Source organism: Anolis carolinensis, chromosome 1, assembly GCF_035594765.1.
Source record: "Anolis carolinensis isolate JA03-04 chromosome 1, rAnoCar3.1.pri, whole genome shotgun sequence".
NCBI lineage: Eukaryota > Metazoa > Chordata > Lepidosauria > Squamata > Dactyloidae > Anolis > Anolis carolinensis.
Genome location: NC_085841.1, coordinates 72,102,169 through 72,116,195, shown reverse-complemented (window position 1 = coordinate 72,116,195; position 14,027 = coordinate 72,102,169). Strand labels below are relative to the sequence as shown.

General features: G+C 41.8%; 1 protein-coding gene across 1 annotated transcript in view; it reads left to right on the top strand.

Moving 5' to 3' along the window:
- Positions 1-1,519: 1,519 nt before the first annotated feature.
- Positions 1,520-14,027, top strand: part of tulp4 (TUB like protein 4) — a 114,444-nt gene continuing 101,936 nt past the window's right edge. Inside the window, exon 1 of the mRNA XM_003215770.4 lies at positions 1,520-1,704. The gene's annotated coding sequence lies outside the window, so the exon portion shown is untranslated. The remainder of the gene's footprint in view (positions 1,705-14,027) is intronic.

Here is a 14,027-nt window from a genome sequence, read left to right as displayed (position 1 = left end):
ACCAGCTGTTAGGAATTGTGGAAGATGAAGTTAAAAACACTTGGGGGGCTGGAGTTTGCCCATGCCTGGTATAGATCCAACTACATCCAAGAGTACTGAAGGAACTATTGAGTCACCTTTGGGGTGAGAAAGGCGGGGTATAAATACAGTAAATAAATAAATAAGTTATTTCAGAACCACTAGCAATAATCTTTGAGAGTTCTTGCAGAATGGGAGAAGTCCCATCAGATTGGAAGGCGAATGTGATTCCTATCTTCAAGAAGGGAAAAAAGAACGACCCAAACAATGACCGTCTGGTCAGCCTCATGTTGATACCAGGCAAGATTCTGGAAAAGATCATTAAGGGTCTGCAAACACTTAGAAATAAATGCGGTCATCGCTAATAGTCAACACGGATTTGTCAAAAACAAGCCACGCCAGACTAATATGCAGACAACACCAAACTGGGAGGGATAGCTAACACGCCAGAAGACAGGAGCAGAATTCAAAATGATCTTAACAAACTAGACAAAATGATCTTAACTAGACAGACAACAGGGACAAATGCAAGATACTTCACTTCAGCAGAAAAAATGAAATGCAATAATACAGAATGGGGGATGATGCCTGGCTTGATAGCAGTATGTGTGAAAAAGATCTTAGAGTCCTCGTTGACAAGTTAAACATGAGCCAACAATGTGATGTGACAGCAAAAAAGCCAATGGGATTTGGGGCTGCATAAATAGGAGTATAGTGTCTAGATCCAGGGGAAGTCATGCTACCCCTCTATTCCGCCTTGGTCAGACCACACCTGGAATACTGTGTCCAATTCTGGGCACTGCAATTTAAGGGAGATGTTGACAAGCTGGAAGGCTGAGAGGAGACATGATAGCCATGTATACATATGTGAGGGGAAGTCATAGGGAGGAGGGAGCAAGCTCATTTTCTGCTGCCCTGCAGACTAGGACGCGGAACAATGGCTTCAAACTTCAGGAAGGGAGATTCCACCTGAACATCAGGAAGAACTTCCTCACTGTGAGAGCTGTTCAGCAGTGGAACTCTCTGTTCCGGAGTGTGGTGGAGGCTCCTTCTTTGGAGGCTTTTAAGCAGAGGCTGGATGGCCATCTTTCGGGGATGCTTTGAATGATTTTTCCTGCTTCTTGGCAGGGGGTTGGACTGGATGGCCCATGAGGTCTCTTACAACTCTGTGATTCCATGATTCTATATGTAGCTTTGGGGGGAAGGGGGTCTTTGACTGCCTTGGCTCAATGCTATAGGAGCACTGGAGGTGTAGTTCTGGCCTTGTAAAATTACAACTCCCATTACTCCATATAGCATTGAAAGTGGTGTCAAACTGCAAACTGCTGCATCCTAGGAGGCCAATCCACGCGACGCCGGGGCAAAAACCAAAGCGCACTCTGCACGCGCTCAAGAGCCGCGCTGCTCGCCGGCGTTCCAGAAAGGGAGCGGGCGAGACGGTGGCCGTAGCAGTGGCGGCGGCGGCGGGGCTTTGAGCGAAAGGCGAGCTGTGAGATCATGTGGCTGCGTCACGTGAAAGGGAGCCAGGCCCAGCAGCAGCAGAAGCCGCCGCCGCCGCCGCTCGGCCGGGAGAGCCAGGCTGGGCTTGTCGGGAACGGGGACCAAGCTGGCGAGGAGGAAGGCAAGGCAAGGCAAGGCAGCCTGGGCGAGGGGAAGCAGCCTCCTTGGAGAGAGAGAGAGAGAGAGGTCAGCCAGGCGTCCCTTCCTTCCTTCCTTCCCTCCCTCCCTCCCTCCCTTCCTTCCCACCCGCCTTCGGATTGCAGCAGCTCTTTGCAATCCCCCCTCCTTCCCTCATCTCTTTCTCTCCTCCCGTTCTCCTGCTTCCCTTTTGCAAGATGCAGGGTCGCTTTGATCGTGTGCGTTTTGTGTGTGTGTACCTGGACGTCTTTATGCTCCCCTCTCCTTTCCCTCTGCTGTTTTGTGCACATCCAGGTGCATTGGTTTGTTGTCTCTTTTGTGCTCCACCGAGGATTGGCAATGGGTTGTTTGTCTCTCTCTCTGTTTAATAGAAATGTGTGTGCGTAGGATATATGTATATATGTTTATAGGTGTTTATATTTATATATAGTATATAGGTATACCTCCACCCGGATAATGGAACAGTACCCATATATTGATTTGTGTGTCTGCATATATAAAATGTGTGTATCAACGCACACACATATACACACAAACACACCTACATATTGTGTTTCTTTAAATTTATAGGTATACCTCTGCCCTGATAATGAACAGTACCAATATTTATTTGTGTGTTTGCATATGCAATATATGTGTGTTTGTTTATATTTATATATAATTTATAGGTATACCATCGCCCTGATAATGACCAGTACCTATATTTATTTGTGTATTTGCATAATATATGTGTGTGTTTTTGTGTGTATATATACAAACACACACATATACAAACACGCATAAATATTGTGTATGTTTATATTTATATATAGAATATAGGTATACCTCTGCCTGGATAATGGAACAGTACCTATATATTTGTGTGTTTGCATATAATAATATGTGTGTATTTGTATTTGTATGTGTTTGTATATACAAACACACATATGCACACACATATATACAAACACTCATAAATATTGTGTATGTTTATATTTATATATAGTATATAGGTATGCCTCCACCTGGACAATGAAACAATACCTATATATTTATTTGTGAGTCTGCATATATAATATGTGTGTGTGTGTATATATACAAACACATATATACACACATATATTATATATACAAACATACATAAATATTGGGTGTGTTTATATTTCTATATATTATATAGGCATACCTCCGCCCAGATTATGGAACAGTACCTATATATTCATTTGTGTTTCTAGATACAATATATGTGTTTATATATGTGTGTTCATGTATATGTATATTTGTATATGTATGTGTGTGTGTGTGTGTGTATATATATATATATATATATATATAGTATATATGTCTGTATATGTGTATGTATGTATATGTATGTATGTATATGTGTGTGTATACTTATATATGTATGTCTGTATATGGGAATATGGAGTTTGCCCAGAGGGGGGAGTGGGTGGGTTTGAAGGGTCTAAGGGTGTCTAATGAGAAGACTAAAGAGATGGGTATTGTGTGTGTGTGTGTGTTTATGTATATATTTATATGTGTGTGTGTGTGTGTGTATTTATATCTATCTATGTGTGTGTATGGGAATATGGAGACCAGATTGCCCAGAGGGGTGGGTTGGTAGGTTGAAGGGTATCCAATGAGTAAGAAGGAAGAAATTGGTCTTTTGTGTATGTTTGTGTGGGTGGATTGGGGGGGGGGGGAGGGAAATGCACACTCACACCAAGAGCCAAGTGGCTTCTGCTTCATGTTCTTTTGTTCTGCTGGACCACCTGGTTCCTTCCCTCCCTCCCTCCCCATACATCTGTGTTTTTGTCTAGCCTCTAATCTAAAAAGATGTATAGAAGAGGAGAGTGTGTGTCTGGAATGAAGCCCCTTGTTTGGCGGGGAAATGGAGGGCTGGGGTTTGCAGCAAAGCGGTCTCTTTTTCCAAGAGCTTGTAGCCGGCTGAGAAATGTTGTTTTCTAACCTTGCATAGGGATGGACTCTCCAGTGTTACAAAGGTGTACCTGGTGGCGACTGTCACACTAGAAGGGAAGATGTGTTGCTTGAAAAAGTGGCTGGTCTCATTGACCTATGGGGGCCTCACTCCTCCTGGAAAGGCCACCTAGTCTTTTGAGCCAGACGTTTTTGTATTTTTATTTCTTTCTGGTGATTCTGGATGGTTCAGGTATGAAAAGGCTTGAACACTAGTACCCCGAGGAAACGGAATCTGGAATTGAGAAGTGGTTAATCTACACTGTGGAATGAATGCAGTTTGATGCCATTTATTCGTTTATTTATCGTGTCAGAAGCGAATTGAGAATACAGTTCTAATGTATAGTAAAACCACGAACAAAGTTAATGCCACGACTCAATGCTATAGTTTTACAAGGTCTTTAGCCTTCGCTGCCAAAGAGTGCTGGTGCCTCACCAAACTACAACTCCCAGAATTACCATAGGATTGAGCCATGGTGGTTAAAGTGGTGTCAGACTGCATTCATTCTACATTGTAGATCCACCCAAGGCCCTCTTCTGTATGGTTTTCCTGTTGCTACAGATGGTGTTTTGATACATTCCCAGATCAAGCATAGCGAGTGATATTTGTGGCTTCGGCATTGATGTTGGCTTTTGTCTCTCATTTAACACCATTAATGAAAACCTATCATTTAAGGTAAATGGTAATTTGTTGGCTAGAGTAGGTCCTCCTTTTGTTTGCAGATAATATTTATTCCAGTTCAGTTAGTATCAGTGTTGTTACATTCTCAGAAAAAAGTGAAGTAGTTTGGCTGTATAGTAGCCAGTGGGATATAAGGAGTCATTCAGTGAGAACCATTACGTTTCTTTTAAAAAGAAAACAATTCTATACCATATCTTGTACTACCAGGCCCATTTCCTCTGTCAGCTCAAGGCAAACCCTTCTTTGAGTCATAAGCTTTTTTGTTTGTTTGTTTGTTTTAAATGAGAGTGTCTGATAAAGAAGGTGAATGTTTGCAACAAACCAAAAAATGGTTAAGATTGGTTTTAAATGTCATCTTTTCGAGGCTTGTTTGTGAAATTTAAGATGTTGAACTGCAAAACGTAGCCCCCCACATTTCACATCATATCAATGAACACCATTAAAAAAACCCGATTTACTGTCTTTTATAGATAGACGCGTCCCCCCGATGGCTCAGCGGGTTAAACCACTGAGCTGCTGAAGCTGCTGAACTTGTTGACCAAAAGGCCAGCGGTTCGAATCCAGGGAGCGGGATGAGCTCCCACTGTTAGGCACAGCTTCTGCCAACCTAGCAGTTTGAAAACATGCAAATGTGCGTGGATCAGTACCACTTCTGCGGGAAGGTAACAGCGCTCCATGCAGTTATGCTGGCCACATGTCCTAGGAGGTGTCTATGGACAACGCCAGCTCTTTGGCTTAGAAATGGAGATGAGCACCACCCCGCAGAGTTGGACATGACTCGCCTTAGTGTCAAGGGACAACTTTACCTTTATAGATAGACACAGATTCCACAAATGCCCTGAGTGTATTTTTTAATAGAGCATCATGGGTTTCATTTTAGAATGAAGTTAATCTGGCTTTTTCAAAAATGCCAAGTACTGTAATATTTAAACAGTCTTGTGTCACAGAACATTAAAATTACCTTATTGGGGTTTAAGAGTTCAAAACAGGTCCACCTGGTGAAATGGGCACTAATTTGCAGAAGCTTAAGATGCTGCAAGACTTGTTTATGGTGTTTTGCATAATACCTGAACCATGGTGTGGCTCCCATGTTTGGTAAATTAAAACATTGTCAATGAAAATACAGTAATGTACTGCATTTGATTTGATGGTAAAATCTTGGTTCCTTTGTAACTCTGAATATAACAACTGTACCCTAGTGTGAAGTAAAAGCTATCCACTAAGCAGTGAGCACTATTCAAGAATAAATAGGATAGGTCTGAACAAAGAGTAATTTAACAAGATAATATGTATTTGTATACATCTTAAAATAGTCTTGTACAATATGTATTCAATTGTAAATTAATCTGGGTAGCTCTGGGTAAGTTTTAGGCCACAAATTATGGAATTTGCTTTGACCTGTGAATATGTTGGAGGCAAAACGTAGGGCATGTAACAAATAATGTAAAAAAATTGTTGAAAAGGACAGGCAGCATAGGGGCTATCCTAAGATAGAGCTGTACAAAGTTTCACTAAGATTTTTTCAATGTTTATGTGACAGTGAAGTCCTCAAGATTTGGGAGTCAAGGAGTGATTTACGTACTTCTCTTTTTTCCATATTTTGGTGCTGTTTGTATGAAAATACCATGCATCAAGAAGTGCAATGGGAGACCTTTTGCAAGCAACTTTTACACAGTCTCTCTTTGCAGAAAGAGCACAACAGAGGCCATGTAGCATGTTCATCCTGCCAAGGAACACCATCCAAACACAACATGGCTGCCATATAAATCATAACAGAACGTGAACAGAGTGTGCTGTTTCTTCTTTTACACAAGCGCACACCCAACATTACAAAGGCGTTAAGAAAGACTGACTAGAAAAAGCAGAGACAATGTGCATACTTCCTGCTCCAAGCACTGAGAAATGCCACCGCCTGCATTACCCCAGGAGAAGGGGGTGCCTCTGATCTCCAGCCCAGCTTGTGGGGGGCATTGGTCTAATGAGACATATGCACCTGGTCCATTCACAGGTCCTGGGAGCTCTTCAGGAGCCTCTTTGATGACAGTCAAGAGCACCACATCCTATTGTTACACAGCTCAACCCCCCCCCCCCCAAAATAAAAAAAAATCTTGGTGTCTTGGTTTTTAGGCCTGTTCCTAGAGTTACTTGGGACACTGATAACTGAATTAGACTGCACCAGCCCTAGTTTCTTGATGTGTTATCATGGTTTTCTGTGGGTAAGCAGATGGCGATTGATAGATGGCATATGTTATGTATTCCAAACACTAGTGTTGATAGGAGAAAACTGGTGCCATTTTTGAATCATTGGGTCAAATACACTCAGAAACAGAGCTAACATTCGAGGCACCAAAATGTGTGTTGGCCAGTGTTGTTGTTGTTGTTGTTGCTGCTGCTGTCGTTATTGTTGTTATATCCTGTTTCTTTCTCTTGGAACAAAATCTAATGCAGCTCTCATTATTAAAAACTCATTTAAAAACCTGTGACATATAAACTAGAATTAAGTCTATAGTTATTACAATTAATAATAAATCAATTAAACAAGTAGAAACGCTTACAATAATCAAAACACTATGCAGCACTGTCTGGTTTGTACTTTAAAACTTCCTGCTTTAAAAACTGCCTGCCACCTCTTTTCACCGCATAATCCTGGGGTGGCCAGAAGCCTGGGGTGGCCACCAGCAGTCTGAGCCCGAAGGAATATGGGAGTGGACTTGCCACTGCCTTAAAACTGGTATGCACTGTGCTTTTACCTCAATTGCAAGGAGATTTAAGAGACCCCTTCAGTACTCTTCAGTTTACAGGCAGCCCCCAAGTTCTGAACAAGATAGATTTTGTAGGTTTGTCCCTAAGTTGAATTTGTAAGTTGGAACAGGTACGTTTTTAAGAACTCCAGCCAAATACATATATATGGGTTAACACCCCTGTGATGTTTGTTTTACTGTCTGTGCCCCTGTTAAAAAGTATTCACCTCATTTTCTGTCCCTGTGACAATTGGATTTTGAAAAAAATTGTCTTGTTGTGGAAATAAGTATTGGTGAGTAAGCTTCAGTGGAGACCTCTTTTTCCCATGATAACTCTCCCAGGAGTGAATTTCCCTCTTTCCTGTTGTCTCATCCTATTCTTGGGGCTGCGGTGGCACAATGGGTTAAACCCTTGTGCTGGCTGAACTGCTGACCTAAATGTTGGGGGTTCGAATCCATGAGATGGGGTGAGCTTCCATCTGTCAGCCCCAGCTTCCCATGAGGGGACATGAGAGAAGCCTCCCAAAGAATGGTAACACATCTGGGCGTCACCTGGGTGCCATCTTTGTAGACGGCCAATTCTCTCACACCAAAAGCAACTTGCTGTATGTTCTCAATTTGCTTATGACATGATAAAAAAAAAATCCCCATTCTTAACTATGTTTCGTTCGTATTTTGGATGTTTGTTACTAGGAGACTGCCTGTATTCCTTTGGAATAGGAATAAGGAATCTCTTCTTCTTCATTCACATAGTTGTTTCCGACTCTTTGTGACCTCATGGACCAGTCCATGCCAGAGCTCTCTGTTGGCAGTCGCTGCCCCCAGTTCCTTCAAGTTCATGCATATCTCCCCCTATCACTGTTTCCTTTTGCCTTTCTTCTTTCTTGGGCTACTTCCAGTGTCTCAGCAGACAACCATCTTGCTTTCTTGGTTTTCTTTTTCTTTGGGACGTACTTTGTTGCCGCCTCGTGAACAATGTTGTGAACTTCTGTCCATAGTTCTTCTGGGACTCCAATAAATCTAGTTCCTGAAATCTATTCTTCACCTCCACTGCATATTCACTAGGAATATTTGTGAGATCATATCTAATTGGTCTGCATCTTTTCCCCATTCTCTTTAGTTTGGTTCTAAATTGTGCAATAAGAAGTTCGTGATCTGAACTACAGTCAGCTCCAGGTCTTGTTTTCACCGACTGGATGGATGTCCACCACGTTTAGCTGCAAAGGATGTAGTCAATCTGATGTTGGTGTTGACCATCTGGTGAAGTCCATGTATAAAGCCTTCTTTTAGGTTGTTGGAAGAGAGTGTTTGTTATGCACAGTGAGTTTTCCTGGCAAAATTCTAGCAGCCTACATCTTGCTTCATTTTGCTGTCCCAGACCATGCTTGCCTGTGATCCCGGTTGTCATTTGACTGCCCACCTTAGCATTCCAATCTCTTATAATGAAAATAATGTCTCTTTTAGGTGTATTATCCAGTAGGTGTTGCAGATCCTCATAGAACTGATCTAATTCTACTTCAGCAGCTGTGGTTGGGGCGCATATTTCTATCACTGTGATGTTAAACGACTTGCCTTGAACTCGAATTGAGATCATTCTATCATTTTTTGGGTTATATCCAATCACTGCTTTGGCAACTTGGTTATTAATTATGAAGGCTACTACATTTCTTCGGTGTTCTTCTTGTCCGCAGTAGTAGATCTGGTGGTCATCTGTTGTGAAGTGGCCCATTTCAGTCCATTTCAGTTCACTGACTCTCAGAATGTCTATCTTTAATCTTGACATCTCACCAATAACCACATCCAGTTTGCCCTGGCTCATAGATCTTACATTCCAGGTTCCTATAGTGTCTTGATCTTTAGAACATCGGATTTGTCGTTCTCCTCCAGCACTGTTGGCCGTTACCTTTCTTTTCAGATTTGAGCTAACTGCGTCATCACATCTGGAGCTAGTTGAACTAGTCCTCTGTTCCTCCCCAGTAGCATTTTGACCATTTTCCTACCTGGGAGTCCTATCTTCTGATGATATACCGACATTTCTCTGGTTGTACTGATCCATTTAGTTTTTATGGCATGAATACTGGGGTGGGTTGCTGTTACCTTCCCCAGGGATCGTATTTCAGCATTGGATAAGTCAACCTGGGTTTTCAGAGTTAATTTTTCTGTATGAAAATTTGTCAATTTACAGTCGAGTGTGTACAATATTTTACCAGTTGCCCACTAGCTGTTAACAACAAAAGATTCAATGCAGCGGAGTGGGCCAGTTGTAGAGGGAAGGGGTGTTCTGTCCCAGAACCTGGAAATTTTCCTTTGGGGAATTTGGCTCACATGGACCTTGAGCCACAGTAATCAATGGCTGTACTCTGCCCCTCCCTACCATCATACTCTCTTTTGTGTGGGTTGTTGAAGGATAGACATCTAGGAAGCTTTTTCTGTTGGCTAATGATCTTTTGCTTGTGTAACTTTTGTGGTCTTATTTAAAAAGCTGTCTTAAAGCAATATGAGTGTGTATGACACTTCATAATACCTATTGAAGTCAAATAGCAAGAAAACATTATACTGTACATACATTTATGGAAAGATAGCCATTTTTATGATTAAGATTTTTCTTGGTTTTATTACAGCAATCAAATTTCTATAGTGATGGCCGTCATAGCCTACCAAATAAAGGAGGGGACTGGAAAGCATTAGATTATCTAGTAGGCAGTCTTGATAATAAGAGGAAAGAGAAAGGTTAAGGCTAGATCAAAAAAATGAGTGTGGAAGGGAACTGAAGGGGAGGTGCACTCCACGGTGATAGATGAGTCACTATTCAAAAACCTAGAAAAAATTGTGCTATATAAAACATGAAGATGTTTGAGATGTTCTGGTAATTTATTCATAGTCTCTAGTATGAATCCTGCTTGTTATCTTTATTCTGACCTAAATCTCATTGAATTCGGGGTCGCTTTCTTTGACCTAAGTGCATGTAGATTGCAGTCAATATTTGCACAAAAATACTTACAAAAACAATAAGGAATGTTTTTAGTACTTGAAGCTAAAACTACATACTTTACTGCGTGTCAGTGATTTGAACAAGATGAAGAAATGTCAAAATCCTCAAGTTACCCTTGAATGTTCCAAATGTATGGGTGATGAGGTTTAAGGACAGATCAAATTCTTTCCCCCTCTTTGTCTGGTTTTTCCAAGCGCCTTGTTTTTGAAATTACAGTTGTAAGCCATTTTATACTGTAATGCACAATTAGTACATACAGTAAGTTGTTATTTATAACAAAATGGGGCAGCTTGCAAGATGCCCCATGGCATGCACCACATCCCCTCAGTATGGTATTAGTTTTTAAAAATGAATATGTCATTAATATTAGTCTTTTAAAATAAAAACATGTAGATTAACATAATAAATTAAATCGATTTGTGGACACACTAGCATTACGGATTGTAGGAAAGACAAGGGAAATACATAAGTGCCGAGAAGGAGATCCCTGCCAGTCCCTCCAGACATTTATTGCCCTAACTTCTCCCCAACTGTCTCCCTTTGCTTGAAGGAAATCTATTTTTGTTGTTGTTATTTTAAGGAGCATACCTTAAAATACCTTAAGGATCATACCGCAGAACTTGGCTTGGATTAGTATGGACCCTTCATATCCACAGATTTAACCATTTACGGCTTGAAAGCATTATTCCATTTCACTACATAATAGTGGAGCCCCCTGAGGCGCAATGGGTTTAACCCTTGTGCCAGCAGGACCGCCGGGGCGGTTCAAATCCTGAGAGAGCGGATGAGCTACCTCTGTCAGCTGCATCACCCCATACATGGACCATGAGAGAAGCCACCCACAAGGATGGTAAAACATCAAACATCCGGGTGTCTCCTGAGTAACATCTTTGCAGATGTCCAATTCTCTCACACCAGAAGTGACTTGCAGTTTCTCAAGTTGCTCCTGACATGATTACAACCTACATAATAGCACATTTCCCTCCTTTTGGGGGAGAAAGGGTGTGTGTGCAAATATTATGTGGTGAAATACAGTGTATGAGTATATGTGTGTGTGTGTGTGTGTGTGTGTGTATGTGTATAGCAATAGATATAGATATCCATCCAAAAACCAAACCATGACTTTGCCTTTTGATATAAGGCACATCATTTTACTACACCCTTGTATATGATGGGACTTGAGCATCCATGGATTTTGGTACCCATGGAAGGTCTTGGAACCAAATCCCGGCCCACCTATGGGATTTGGTTTTTATATACTTGGAACTTAGACATACACTGATTTTCATGACCCCCATATTCATGGCCCTGGGCTAGTGGATTTAACCATCCAATTTTTTTTAAAAAAAATTTGAATACCTATTTTATATACCTATATATTGGTGAAAAAGGATCAGGGGTTGACAAAGTTTAAGAAGTTTTAGTATAGATCATGAAAATGGTGGCTCACTCTTAGAGAAATTGGGTTACTACAATTTGTGAGCTGTGTTGCACACAGGCAGGGGTTCAGATGAGAGAGGAGCAGCAGGCAATAAACGCAACAAGCATCAAGCAACAGTACGGTCTTTTCTCTGGAAACAGTGGTGTTTCTTCTTCCACAGTGTACTGACTCCCCTGTAACTGTCTGTCTTCATCACAGCTGCAAAATCATGAAACCTAGATCTCTGAAACTTGGTTTGCATACTAATGTGATCCTGAGGGTATGCTTTGTTTTGCTTTTGAGAGAAATGTTTTTGTTGCTCTTTGGATTTTCTCTTCTGCTCTACAGAGCCCAGAATTCCATAGGATATTGTCATGGCAGATGAACTGCAAAACATTGTGTAGTCTGAAAGGATCCCAGGTCCCTAAGAAAAGGTGGAGAATCTGTCTTCTCGCATTATATCTGCTGGTTGAGACTGGTGTAAATTGGGATCCAGCAACATTTGGAGGTTCCCCATCTCTTGGATCTCAGTTGTGGAACCTTATAATTCTGCTAAATTGAAATTGTTTACCTGAGTTGCTAGGAAATTGATGATTTGATTTTTTTTTGTCTTTGCAGAATATATGCTCTGCTTCTTATGGCTATGATTTTCATAGGGTTTATTTGTTAAACTTGTACTGGATAGGAAGTGCAACCTGGGCTATTGAGGAGTGAATTTGGTTTAGGAAGGAAGCCCTGCCTATGTCAGTGTTTGCCAGTGGCAAGTTTTGGCTGTTTCCATTGATAGCAAGTTCTTGGTATAAAATTTCAATTGCTGTGCGTTCTCAGGTTGTGTTATCCCAGGGATTTAAAAAAATACAATCTTGAGAATACTTTCTTTAAAAAAGAGAGCAGATGAACTGTTTTAAGGTCACATCATCTTGTCTTCAATTTATTTATTTCGTGTCAAAAGCACTGCACAAATAAGCATAAAACTGATAAAAATAGAGGGAACACAAGTGGCTAAATTATTTTTGACCAAAAATGGGCAACAGCGACCGTATTGTCTGTAGCTTTCAACAATTCTTCCTCTGTACATGAGGCAGGGCATTGTGGGCAAGCATACAGGTGCTGAATTGTTTGTTCTGCTCCACAGTCGCACAAGGTGGAGGATTCTTCTAGGTAGTGCCATTTTGCCAGATTGTCTTTTGATCTGCCCACTCCATTTCTGAGTCTGTTCAGGGACTTCCAAATTGCTCATTCTTGGTTTGCCCCTGGAGAAAGACCCTTGTGGGGGTCCATCCAGTTGGAATTGCCTGATTTAGTTGCCCAGAGGGATACTCTTGCTTCTGCTGGGGGAACATTGAGAGGAGTGGTGGTTCTCATGAAGCTTTTCCTTGATTTGAGTCTACTGGGAGGAGGCTAATAGTCATACAGTGGGTGGCTTTCACAGTGTTCAACCGTACTTCTCTCACAGTTAGCAGTAACTTCCTGTCGCACATTGGGGGCAGGGGTAAATGCCAGCTAGCTTGTAGAGTTAATAAACAGGTGTAAGTTTAAGGCATCCTGTGATTATTCTTCATGTTTCGTTCAGTGCTATGTTCACCTGCTTCGTGTGGACAGACTTGTGCCAAACAGGGCAAGCATACTCAGCAGTTGAGTAAGACAAGGCCAGGGCTTTTTTTTTCCGTGTCAGGAGCAACCTGAGTCGCTTCTGGTGTGAGAGAATTGGCCGTCTGCAAGGATATTGCCCAGGGGACGCCCGGATGTTTTGGTGTTTTTACCATCCTTGTGGGAGGCTTCTCTCGTGTCCCCGCATGGAGCTGGAGCTGATAGAGGGAGCTCATCCGCGCTCTCCCCGGGTGGGATTCGAACCTGGCAGCTTTCAGGTCAGCAACCCAACCTTCAAGTCACAAGGCTTTACCCCTCTATGCCACGGGGGGCTCCTGGCAAGGCCAGGGTTAATGTTCTTATTACTTTTGGGTCTGGATCCCATGCGCTACCAGTAAGTTTCCACAGGATGTTGTTGCGTGGAGCTACTTTGTGCTTGGTGTTCATGCAGCATTTCCTATATGTTAGTGTTTGATCTAAGGTGACACCAAGATATTTAGGATGGAAACAGTGTTTGAGCTCTTGGCCTTCCCAGGTAATTTTCAATTTCTTGTTGGCTTCACGGTTACATAGGTGGAAAGCACACATTTGTGTCTTGGCGGGGGTAGGCTTCAGGTGGTTCTCTTTGTAGTAGCTGGAGAGATCTTTCAAGGCATTAGTGAGTTGTTTTTCAACTGTTTCAAAATCTTTTGCTTGTGTTGTAAGGCCAAGGTCATCAGCATATATAAAGCTCTTTGTGAGTGGTGGTTGGGGCTGATTGTTTGTGAAGATGTTAAACAAGGTTGGTGCAAGAACGCTTCCTTGAGGTAAACCATTCTTTTGCCTCCTCTATCTACCTTTCTTGCCTTGAGACTCCACATAGAAGCTGCGGTTTTCTAGGAGAGTCTGGACAGTTTAATAAAATCTCATATATGCCATGTGGGCTTCCTACATTGAACTGGTGATTTTTCTCTGAGTTATTGTACTTCTTTGGTGGGTGAGATGCACAAT